This window comes from Dasypus novemcinctus, chromosome 23, assembly GCF_030445035.2.
Source record: "Dasypus novemcinctus isolate mDasNov1 chromosome 23, mDasNov1.1.hap2, whole genome shotgun sequence".
NCBI classification, from domain to species: domain Eukaryota; kingdom Metazoa; phylum Chordata; class Mammalia; order Cingulata; family Dasypodidae; genus Dasypus; species Dasypus novemcinctus.
Genome location: NC_080695.1, coordinates 45,058,059 through 45,070,885, shown reverse-complemented (window position 1 = coordinate 45,070,885; position 12,827 = coordinate 45,058,059). Strand labels below are relative to the sequence as shown.

The 12,827-nt window shown below is 34.7% G+C and overlaps 1 protein-coding gene across 6 annotated transcripts in view; it reads right to left on the bottom strand.

Annotated features, from left to right (window-relative positions):
* LOC131275579 (CUB and sushi domain-containing protein 1-like) overlaps window positions 1-12,827 on the bottom strand; it is a 322,424-nt gene that overhangs the window by 23,609 nt on the left and 285,988 nt on the right. For 3 of the 6 annotated variants that reach the window (XR_011647208.1, XR_011647209.1, XR_011647207.1), the window contains 2 exons: window positions 6,728-6,840; window positions 2,754-2,868 (listed from right to left, as the gene is read on the bottom strand). The gene's annotated coding sequence lies outside the window, so the exon portion shown is untranslated. Of the gene's footprint in view, window positions 1-2,753; window positions 2,869-6,727; window positions 6,841-9,720; window positions 12,279-12,827 lie in introns of those variants that run through there. The other 3 variants (XM_071211297.1, XM_071211295.1, XM_071211296.1) reach the window with 1 other exon arrangement.

Genomic DNA, 12,827 nt, shown 5'->3' with positions numbered 1-12,827 from the left:
GACTCCATCACCACACAGCCAATAGTTCCTAAGAGAGATGACGACGGTGTACTTACTTGGATGCCATCTTGCCCCACCTCCTTAAGAATCCTATGTGTAGAGTTAAAGTTATGAGGTGATGATATAGAGATAAAAGAAGACTAGAAATGGATTTGATACAGGGGTTTTCCATTATAAAAAGTGATGGAGGTTTGAAACCTAAGCAGTAAAATTTTCTCTGCATCTGCAAAATATCATAAAATTAGTTAAACCCCTACAAAAGTAACCTGAGCAGGAATAATGATATTCCAAATATCCACTATGTCAAGAGACCAACCATCATTGTATCTACCCCTTCACTAATTTTGTAAGTTCATGTTTTGAAGTGTATTTATAGATTATAAAATTTATAACAGAGAAATCTAGTGTATTACTTAAATTTAATCAGTAAGAAATTGTTCTAAAGCATAAAGTCATCTCTTATAAAAAGTTAAGGATGGTCATGCTGTTTTGTATACATTTAAGTTTATTTTGTCTTTTCTGCTGGATGTTTTTTAAACCACAATACTATGTAATATCGAATATTTTAAGACATTTTGATTCATGATATTTCATAATTCTTTTTTTAATTTAGCCTTACTTCAAATAAATATTTTGTTTAGTTTCATAGCTCCTGATCATGAATTCAGACAATCTGGTTCGAATGATCTTATTTCCCTGAATTATTCTCTTGCATATTAGTTTGTGAGTGAAGAGCATAAGGATTTATACCAAGCAAATTATCCTCCTCAGAAATTATATGATGGTAAAATTGGGGCGAGGGAAAATAAAAGAAATATTTATATCCAGTCAAGAATAAAACATTTCTAATGAGTTTTGAAGGGAAACTGAAAAATATTTAGAATAATAAAAAAGCTAACAGTTTTATTAACATATGCCAATCCCTGTGCTTAACTCCTTACCTGAATTATTTCAGTCAATCCTCACCAAAATCCTATGAAGTTGTTTCAGTGTTTTAAACTTTTTTTATTACTTTTAAAAATTTTATTAATTTTTTTAAGTTCCCCTCTGTACCCACGGCTCCCTCGTCTGTCTGTTCGGTGTCTGCTCAACTTCTTAAGAAGGCACTGGAAATTGAACCCAGGACCTGTCATGTGGGAGGCAGGGTACCAAATTGCTTGAACCACATCCCCTACTACAGTTTTAAAGTTGAAGAAATGAAGGATCATGGAGATTCATCCATTTTTGTAAGGCCATAACTCCAAAATGATGGAGCTGCAATTTGCGGTAGATTTTTCATTCTTTGCTTTTTTCTACTATGATAATATGTAAAACAATGCAGTAAGCCTCTGTGGATGCACTGTTGAAAAGCTCTTGGGTTCCATGTGTCTCTGATGCAACCCTGACTCTAAAGAAAAGGACTAACCAAAACAAATCCTTATCTTCAGACCTCAATCCTAAGAAAACTCCACCCAGCTTTTGAGAATAACTGAGACAATGCTGGTTTCATAGATTCAGGGCCTCTGTTTTATTAAGCACAGAGAAGAATCATTGTTTCCATGTTCAGAATGTTTATTATTTGAAAAATCAAATACAACTAAACTAAAAAGCTTGAGAAAAATAGAAAGCGCCAGTAATCTTTTTTGCATGTGAAAAGGGTCTCCTTTCCTTATCGCAATGCCTTCTTGGTGAATCTTTAAGGACTCAATAGACATGAACTCCCACAGCTGTTTGCTCCCCCTGAGGAGGCTCCTCCATGTTCCTCCTCTCTCTCTGGTGTTGCACAGCATTTCAACATGCGCACACCTTTCCATACCCTCGCCAGCAACTTCATGCCTGATTATTCCTCTTGACTCCACTCTGCTGAGCAAGTCTGTCCTGGCCGTCCCATGCCATAGTCATATTACTACTGCCATTCTAGGCAGATGTTCTTCAAGTGAAACCTTTGAAATCTTAATAGAAAAACATAAGCATCTTCTGGAGCAGTGATACGGTCACACTTATATTCAGTCCTCATTCAACTAACATCTATTTAATACATCGGTTCATTATTACTATGTATTAGTATATTCGTGAGCACTAATATTGGTACATCTATTAGAGTGCAATTTCATTAGAAAATCCCATGTGGGAAAAAAACTTGATTAATAGATTTTATCAGTCATTATAGTGAATTAATGCATTATGATTCAATAGAAACCCTTTTCTGATAAGGAAGGGAATGAGAGGGAATCAAAATTTCACAAAGACCATGCATTTCTGAACACTGGTCAAAATGGAGTTTTAGTGTGCATGGCAATGAAAATTATTAACTAAGGTGGATAACCTGAAAGTTCATAAAATATTTCTGAAGGAATAATGTTTTCAAGTTGTATGTCATATTCAACTTAAAATATGTTAAAACTAAAAAGTCTGAAATTTTTTCCAAAGAAACAATAGCCATTATTGAACTCCAGAGATAGATTTGAAAAGGAGGTATTATAAATATGGAGATAGATAAGTGAATTAAAGATGCTGCATTTTGCACCTCATCTGTCCAGGTTATCATAATTCAGCTCATTTAATTTGCCTTGAAGAGAGCTGCACAGCTAACTTGATTTTTCAAATAACTTTCAGTTTAAAAGTTATTCCCCAGAGCTTTAAGTTGTAAGCCACTTTCAATTAAAGGCAGGTTGTGTAAAAAGAAGTAGGCATAACCATTATTCAGTTTAATTCTGTTCAAGACAGAAGAAATGAGAAGGTGAACTTTAAGAATGGGAACTGTGTTCACTTACCCTAGCCAATAGGCAGTGAGATCTTCCTAGGGCAGTCTAGCGTGTTGGGGAAGCTGCCTGGAAATCCTGGACTCAGGATCACGGCCCCAGCTGGACAATGTTCCTCCACATGTGGCTGTTAAATGAACAACAGCGTCAGTCCCGTCCCGTGAGGGCATGCTTGTCTCCCAAAAATATGTAATTCATAAACTTTACCGTGCTAAGTGAAAGCAAGTCTTCAGAACTGAATTTTGCTTCTAATTACAGCATGTAATACAAACATTTTACTTTAGTTGCTTAAGGGACCTTTGCTCCCTCTTTACTATGAATCTGTTAAAGGATAAAGACAATTTCTCAAAATGTACCTGTTCCTCATACATAGAGGTTCTCAGTAAAAATTAAATTAATGTTTACATATTGTCACATATCTTTACTAGAAAGTATTTGTTAACGATATGCTACATACTATGCAGAGATAAATGTATCAATTTTCACAACAGCCCTAAAAAGTTGATATTATTTATTTATTTATTTAGGACCTACCAAGGATTGAAACTGGGACCTCGTGTGTGCAAAGCAGATGCTTAACCACTGAGCTCCACCCACTCTGCTTGATATTAATATTATTCTCATTTTACAGATAATGAAATCAAGCCTTAAATAGATTAAGAAATTTGTCTAAGTAAGTAGCAGAACTAGAATACAATTCTAGGTGTCTGATTCCAGAACCTAATTTGAATCAGCTTACATGAACTTCAGATTTCTTTTCAATTTTGGCATTCAGCTAACCCTAACCACTTTCTCCTCAGGAAATCATATGTTGTTGACATGAGAATGCCTGTAAGTTCATCTTTCTGGCCTTTGCGTGGCTATTCTACATTATATTTTACTGTATCTCAGACTTGACTATAAAGAGACATAAGTCATTTTGTAACAAACATGCTAAATATTATGCATTGAAGTAAATGAAATTCTAATATTTGATCATTTGTGACCTAGTCAAGTGGCAGTTACATATATTTCAAACTAATAGTCCATAGCTGTACCACTGTTTGCCAGGTTGCCACATTAAAAGACTTTATTTGTATTTTAACAATGCTCTCATTACCCAGACTCTTTTTGGAAGCTCTCTTTCAGAAGTCCTTCAGAACCCGTAGTGGAGTCTTTTAACTTTTTTTCATCAAGGTAGAAAAGATTTATTTTTAGAGAGTAATCCAATACAAGAAAATATCTAGAAGATGCACAGAGGCAAGTCTAGTGAATATGGCAATTGCTCAAGCCAGGGAATCATCATCTGGTTCCCAATCAGTGTGCAAAATAACAAGTTAAAAAATAATATACTTTCTTGGTATAAGTCAAGAATTACAGAAAAGTTCAGAAAGCATGAACTTTATTGATATAAATCTTGACTTAAGGATTGACAAACTCTTATATGGGTACCCTGTAAAGGGCCTGAGTTTTAGAGTTCACTGCCAATACCAATGCTTGTGTTTAATAAAGGTCAAGATTTATGTTAATGTGATGGCAGATAAATATGTAGTCATAGATACTGGGTACATTTCCTATCACACATAAAATAATAACCCAATTACTTAAGTACTTAATTGTAAACACATGTAATCCTATATTTTTCCTAAAAAACATAAGAATCAATGAATGAGGATGAGCTATACATTAATCTTTTTTCCTTTGTCATATTTAAAAATGTAGTATGTGGACCTGTCTTGATTATTTTACATTTATTCAATGCTACCATCAGTGTTTGCCTTTTCCCCATAGCTTAGTTATAACCATTTCATGGACCGACCTTCCACTTCCAGTGTTAATCCCTTCCAAGTAAACAGCACACTTCAGGAAATTTTGGGTAAAAACGGTATTTCAAAGAATAAGTTGTTTAATTTTATAAAATAGGTAGGGATTTCAAACGTTACTGGATTTATATTATTTTGGGCAGATTCATGATTTTTTCTAAAGAAAATATACAATTTTACTAAGCGCACCTGTCCTCCCCTGCTGGAGAGGCTGTAAATTGTAGTTATGAATCGAGAGAGTCCAACTAAATCCATCCCTGGGACAGCTCTGTTGCAGGGCCTCGGTCAATTGCAAGAGCACTCTGTGATTTGTCACCATACTTAAGACAGTTAAGATTTCCTAAGTCCTGAGAACAATGTCTGACACTTAGCAAATTTAAAAGAAGCATTTGTTATATAGACTGTGCTCATTAGTACTCTTACTTAATTGAAAAAAACAACAACAACAGGACTTGAGATTTTCAGGTGCTAATAAATAAAACAGTATTTCTTTATTGATTTCTACTACTAAAATTTCCCAGTTTGGATTAATCTGCTAACATTAAGAAAATCTTTCAAAATCAATCCTTGAGATTTAATACAGATTGTTTGTGAGTTTTCCAATTAAAAGCTGATGATTCTACCTCTCTGTATACCTTGTTAGGAATTAGGCACAAAAACATGTTACCGTAATTTAAATATTTTCAATATTTGTGAATATGCAAGACATTTTAAGTAAAAATATAAAGTCAATTATATTTTGCTAATATAAGTTATCTATTCAAAATAAAATCTTTCATTACATAATATTGAGTGGCAGCAATGGCATATTATTTGATTAAGTGCTTATTAGGAAATGGTGTCATATTAAAGTTTAAAATATTTCAATTCCCAAGTTTAAGGAATGGCAGGGAGAGAGCTTAGCTCACTACAGTAGGTACATTGACCATCATTTTATTTCTCCCTTCCCAATCAAGCCTAGGATTTTAAACCCCCATACAAATAACTTTGAGTTTTAGGTGACATGTTAATGTAGATACTCATTTCACTGAGAAAAGCTTTCAAAAAATAAGAAATTAGTCATCAAAGGATATTTTTCACTTGAAAACAAATATAATATGGTGAACATTGTATAGACATGTATCATTTCTTGGAAGGACTTTCATATAGGCTGCAGTTTTGTTTTTTGTTTGTTTGTTTTACAGGTTTGGTTTAGTTTTACTTTCCTTGGTATACAATAGCATCTGTTTCCTATTTAAGGTAGTTAAATTGTATGTTACTAAAAACATTTAATACTTAAGATTTGTTTGAGAAGTGGGGAAATCAGGCTGTCAGAAGAGCATGAAACACAAAAGGGAAGAAATGCCTTGTTTTCCCTATGGGGACCTGAACAACACACTCCACTCTCATATTCCTTTACAAACCGTATCATAAACAGAATGTAAATAGCTTGGAGGAAAATTCTGAGATTATGGCCTTTGAAATTGCTTGGACTGTGGAATAAACACATTCAGAATATCAAGTTCTATTTTTGGCAGGGAGAATTATATAAAAATCGTGCTAAATGACACAGAGAAACTATTCTGGGAGTAAGCTTATCTGTGGTTTAACCACAAAATAAATAACAGAAATTTGACTACTTTTTCTATACATTTGTTTAGAACAAATATGCTCCTTGCCAGAGTTCATATAAAATGCAATTTTAGAAACTTCTACTTTGTATTTCTTATCCAAATCTATCACCTGATTCCTTGCACACTACTTGGCATATTGAAGGCAACTGATGATGATTTATTGAATTGCATCATGAGAACAGTTTGCAAAACAGAATAAACTCGTGGCTCCAAAGCAGACCCAATAACTGAGTTCCCAGGACAGTACTTTTAGGGGTTGGGGAGATATTATACTTTGTCCTTAAGAATTTTATCTGCATGGTTATTTGGAGAGAATACATTTTGAAATAAACTAATTATGATGAAAAGATGCTCAACTTGGGAATAGTGCTTTACTATTTAGAATTTTTTTTCACATGATAATGAACACTACCAGCATGCATGGTTAATGTGGATACTTTGATTCACAAACTAGGTGAAAGGAAATACATTCGTTCTTCAGGTGCAAATCTAGGGCTTTAGCTTTAAATAAGCTGGCCAAGGATTACTATGTCGGGCCCTTTTTATGAACACGAACTCAAAAGAAAAATACCTGCAATGTGTACCCCAGTTCACACTGAAAGGAGAGAACATCGTTGACCATGTACCGATGCCCTGTTTTGATGCCTTTGCTCCAAAGGGTTGTTTCTTGGCAGGCAGCAAGTCCTACAGTTGCAGAAATGCAAATATAAAGATTTAGAAATTATATGATATAAAGAGTACCTTTATGGCCTGAATAATAAAAGGAGCATTTTTTCTATTGTTCCCCTCCTGTAGAAATGAACAGAGCCTTGAACTCTTTCTCTTCTTCTTTTGCAAAGAAGGATTTACACAATTCCAGAGTTTTAAGCTAATTTGTAAATATTAGCTTATTACATTCCTATAACATAAAACCAAGTCTTTTTATAATGATAAAATTTGTTACATCTATGCTTAGTATAAAATGCCCCAGTTCTAATCCATAAATATTTTAAAGTGCTAAAAAGTTATTTGTAATTATATGCAAAACCCCATGATTTTCCTCTCTTGCAGTATTTTTTTCAAGCATATTCTGCAATCCTTATTAAAAAAAAATTAAGTGTGAATCTGGGAATTACATCCATCCATAAAAATAGTATGAGAACAGATATTTTATGTTCAATAGCACATTCTCTCTCTCTATTTAAATACCATAAAGCTTTCTCCTAAACTCTTATGTAGGCAGAACCAATATTTATAGATCTTGAAGCTATAATCAGATATTTTACTAAACTAAATTGCTTTCAGGTCACTCATAAATAAAAAGAAATGCAGCATGTAGTATTAGAATTCAGCCCAAAATATCAGATAAATTAACTCTAAATATTACTTAATATTGCTAGTTATCTACACAAACATTTCCTATAAGAATAAGCAAAGTATGCCACTACAGTATTTTGTAGACGCAGAAGTGCACTGAAAAGGTTGATAAAGACCCACTGACTTCAAATAATCTCTCCCACCATTCCACAACCTTTTCTTCCCAGGTTAAATATACCAATGGATTACTCAGGAAAGGTGAAAAATAGGGGAGAAGGATTTCTGTAGAGTAGATCACTTAAAAATCTTTATGTGGCCTTGAAATTTAACACTTACATTAATGAACATATCAGAAATGCTAATTAACTAGGACACAGAGGAATGGGGCTGGAGTAGGATAGGTGGGTAAGGGTGAGAAACATTACTTTATCCAGAGGAACACACTGGTATGAAGACAGTCCCAGCTCCATCATTTGCATAATGCAAAAGGAAAATGTATGTTGCCCTGTCTTGCTCATGAGACTGAGCCACATGTGTGGCTGGTGCAGCTAGCACTGCTCCTCCATTCACACACATGCTCCTCTGTCCTACTGGACTCCACTTACAAAACATAAGTTCTCAAAGACAAAATTGTTAAAACTGTACAGGTTGCATATGTATGAAGCAGACAATGGATCTAGGCTAGAGAATCTGGACAGGCAGCCATTGGAGGTGTTAGATAATTGAAGTGGGAAGGTGAAATTGCCAAGAAACAACCTTTGAGGTGCACTCAGTCTATCTGCTTACGGTATGCTGCTAATGGCAAAGATCCTCTACTTGCTAGCTTTTCAAAGCCTGATGCAGACCTTGTTGGAAATGCAAAGTCACAGGCTCACTTATTCAGAATCTACGTATTAGCACCATTTAGGTGATTTATATGTATTAAAGTTTGAAAAAGACTGGTCTGCTTCACTTCACCCACATTAATGAGAATATAAAACAAAGAAAGAGAAGTGGATCCTTTTTATCTTAGTTTGTTCATTGACAATACCAGGCTATAGAAATTGTGTCCCTGGTACATAAACTAGCTCAATAAGTTTGAGTCATAAAATACATTGATTCTATATGGGATAAATATATATGAGCTGTCTCATGAAGGTATTTTTTTAAATTTAGTGTTGAAATTAATTTCTCCCTAAATGGCTTCATTTTAGAAAACATAAAACACCTTATACATTAAGCAGCAATAATTTTTTTTTTTTTTAGGAAATTTTTTTTTATTGACTTTGTAATAATATTACATTAAAAATATATATGTGAGGTCCCATTCAACCCCACCCCCCCACCCCCCTCTCCCCCCCCCCAACAACACTCGTTCCCATCATCATGACACATCCATTGGATTTGGTAAGTACATTTTTGGGCACCTCTGCACCTCATAGACAATGGTTCACATCATGGCCCATACTCTCCTCCATTCCATCCAGTGGGCCCTGTGAGGATTTACAATGTCCGGTGATTACCTCTGAAGCACCATCCAGGGCAGCTCCATGTCCCAAAGATGCCTCCACCTCTCATCTCTTCCTGCCTTTCCCCATACCCATCGTCCACCATGTCCACTTTTCCCAATCCAATGCCACCTCTTCTATGTGGACATTGGATTGGTTGTGTCCATTGCACCTCTATGTCAAGAGGAGGCTCAGATTCCACATGGATGAAGCAGCAATAATTTTTATTCCTAGATTAGAATTCCAAACCATTGATAGCTTTTCATAGAAGACAAAATTGCTAAGTATGGAAAACTACAACCACTTAGCTCCTTAACTTGTTTTATTAGTCTAAGTCTAATTTATCTCTCCCCATTTTTAATTTTAGAATATAGATTTTAACTACATTTAAATTTCACCTTTTTTTTTTTTGGTTAGAATTTGGCAGGTTTTCCTAACATATAACTCATTTAGGTTTTACTTTCACCTTGAAAATATATACTTAAAATACTCTTGGTAGAACCATGGTGTTTTATTTAACAGTATCAACAGATATATTGATTTGATCCTTTCAAATATTAAAATTTAGACATTTTAAAAATATGCTGGCTTATATAATTAGGATTAAATTGAATATCTCAAATAGATGTTTATAATCCTGGGATTCTAATCTGGGAAAGCAAAGAAAACAAAACAAAGCCATAAAAAGACAAGCACCCTAATCTGAACAGAAATACAGTTTAATGACTTCACCCACCATGGTCCTTAAAATATAAAAGCTTTGAATCAGACCAAAACAATAAGCCTCATCATGTCTCTGGAATTTATTGTAGACATTATTTCAAAATGATTATACAAGTTTCAAAATACAGTTTGTTTAAAACTTACAAATGAAAATTACTCTGAAACACATGATAAACATGCAATTTTTATTAAATATTTAGAAAAGGAAAAATAGGACTTTTGTAGATAAAATGAGTTGAAATAAATTTGGACAATTTTCTTCTACTTGGCATTTCCTTTATATTGATTGACATAGTGGATGGATTTTTGTTGGAGATTTGGACCTGAAGGGTATTGGGAATGAAAGAGAAAAGGGGAAAGGAATGAGCAAGAGAGCTGGGATCAGGGGGTCTGTGAGTAATAACTCCTCAGACAACTATATTGTTTACAAGGGGCTCTCTATATACTCCAGTGTATGTGACAACAAGCAGGAACACATAGCCTACGTGACAATAAGCAGGACCATGTACGAGACATCAGGCAGTATTACCCATAGTCTAAGGAATTTTAAAAAATCTTATCTCAAGGTACAAAGTCTAAGTGTTCTATTCACTACAAAAGGTATGTGCTCATCTTTTCTTTCAGCCTTTAACAGCTTCATCCCATTTGCTGGGAACTCTTAATTACCACATTCCTTAGGTTGCAAGTGTAGCCATGGAGACAGCACATCTCTCCTTGTGAGGCCACTGTGCCTCAGTTTCCAACATCTCTCCCTTTTTGTTTTAGTCGAGGTGACCGTGCCTGTCTTAGGTTGCCCTCCTCTGAGAGTCTTACCCATCATTGACTACTGGCCAAGGTCTTCGACTTGGGGTAATTATTGAAGTGCTTTTGCTAGTACCAGATTATTTGCATGACCCATACCTGTTACACTTTGCAATTTTCTTTGAAAGCACTGTCTGGCACAGGTGAGAATCATGAGCAACAGAACAAATATGATTAGCCCTATTCCTAAAGGTGACAGGAAATGCTGTGATTTCCACCAATTAACTGGGTTAAATTTTATAATATGTGAAATCACATCTGAGAAAATATCCGTATCATTGGCTACATGAATTGATTTTGAGACATTTCTAATATTTTTCTTTGTAATTCCATTATTTCCAGAGAGATATTTTTTTATGGCCTAGCAAATGATTCTTAATTTCCCCCCATTCTATATCAGATGAATTATAGGCAAGAGGAATAATACAAAAGTTGCTTTCATTCCAATCACATCTCAATCCCCTTAACAAATTTAAATTATACAATTGATCTCCAATATGCAAACCAGCAGATTCTAAATCTGATTATTTAACTGTTCATTAACCTGATTATTTAACTGTTCATCAATGTACTCTTGGCTATGCCACAAATCACTAGCATTTTTATGCCAATCATGCACGTATTGTTGAGTATGAACAGTCTCATGCAAGGCAACAGCAGTGGTTGCAGCAGCTGTGATGATTCCAATTAGTCCCATTATACTAATTATTAGGAGTCCAATAAATCTTTTTGTCTGTTTCATGATTTCTTTTGCCATTGGAGCAATAGCTGACTTTCAGGTGATGACTGCCATATTTGGTTCATTTGGACAGGAATCCATATACCTCGTCATCTTCTGGTTATTGTGATAGTGTCTCCATCCTGCAACACACTTTCTGACAGACATGTATACAAGGCACCATTCTTATAAAACAAGGCATTATCTTTTATGGTTACTTTTCCAGTAATGAATATGAAAGGATCCCTGACACATGCTTTCAATTGATAGGTTTTATTTAATTGTAGATATTGACCTGTTTGACTGTAATTACTAATCCATTCATAAGTAGGGGCAATTCCAAGAAATACTTTCCACAAGTTTTTATGTATTTTAAGATTATAGGTGTCATTAATCCAAGGGGTTGGTAACCAGTAAAATTGTTAATATATACCACGTCTTTACCCAAGAATAGAGATTCTGACTCGTTGACCCTTGTTGTTAAGTCCATACCATATAAATCTGCTGTTATATTTTTTGGGAGTTTCCATAGGAGCACTTTCCCACATTATTCCATATGAATCATTAAAAATGACAGATCCTCTTCCTATATGGCATTCCTGCCATCCCTCTTTCTTTTCAGGTTTTTGCAGTGGACAATTATAATTTTGCTTTTTAGTTACTGAAGAATTATATAAAGGAAACAAAGTTATTAATAATTTTGTACCATTATTTTTCATGGTAACCATAGTCCGATTTTTTGTTTGCATGCAAGGGGGACTTTTCCCAATACATAATGGTCTAAGATCAAAAGGAAGGATAAGATTATATATTTCCTTCCCTTCTTCATCAAGTTTTAAGGGTAGTCTGTCATTTATAGGCCCAGGAAACACATGTGTTTTATTCAAAAATACAGGAAATGATGGGTCTCACCATGGTAGAGCATGTACTAGAGGTGGGTTAGGAATATATGCCCAATAAGTGTGATTTTCACCTGCATGACCCAGAGTTACCATTGACATGACCAGAAGAGGAGAAATCATTGTCAAAATTCTCTTTCTTCTTCTCTATTCATGGTTTAATCCATTGAGCTGGCAGCCAAATTTGTTCCCCATCTTCTGTAATGACAAGAGCATATCCTCGACCCATACTTTAACCTTTCCCTTTTGCCAAGTGTTAATTAGTACATCTTTCCAATATATTAGCTGATATTTAGCTGAGTCACACAATACCTTTTCTTTATTCTTATTCAATGCATAATGCCATTCAGCAGGTGTTATTGAATCAAATACATTAAGGAAATTTAAAGTGAATAAAACTTTTGCCAATTGGTACTGTGGTACTGTAATGCCATCATCTCCCCCTTTTTGTTTTAATAACATTTGCTTAAGGATGTGATGTGACTGTTCAACTATGGCCTGAACTGTGGGATTATAAGGAATTCCTGTGACATGAGCAATGGAATATTTAGAGCAAAATGTTGCAAACTGTTTGCCAAAATAAGCTGGATCATTATCAGTTTTGATTTCTGCAGGGCATCCCATAACTGCAAAGGCAGACCACAAATGTGAACGAACATGACAAAACCTTTCCCCACTGTGTGCTGTAGCTTAGGCAAAGTGAGAATAAGTATCAATACAAACATGAACATATTGCAATTTACCAAA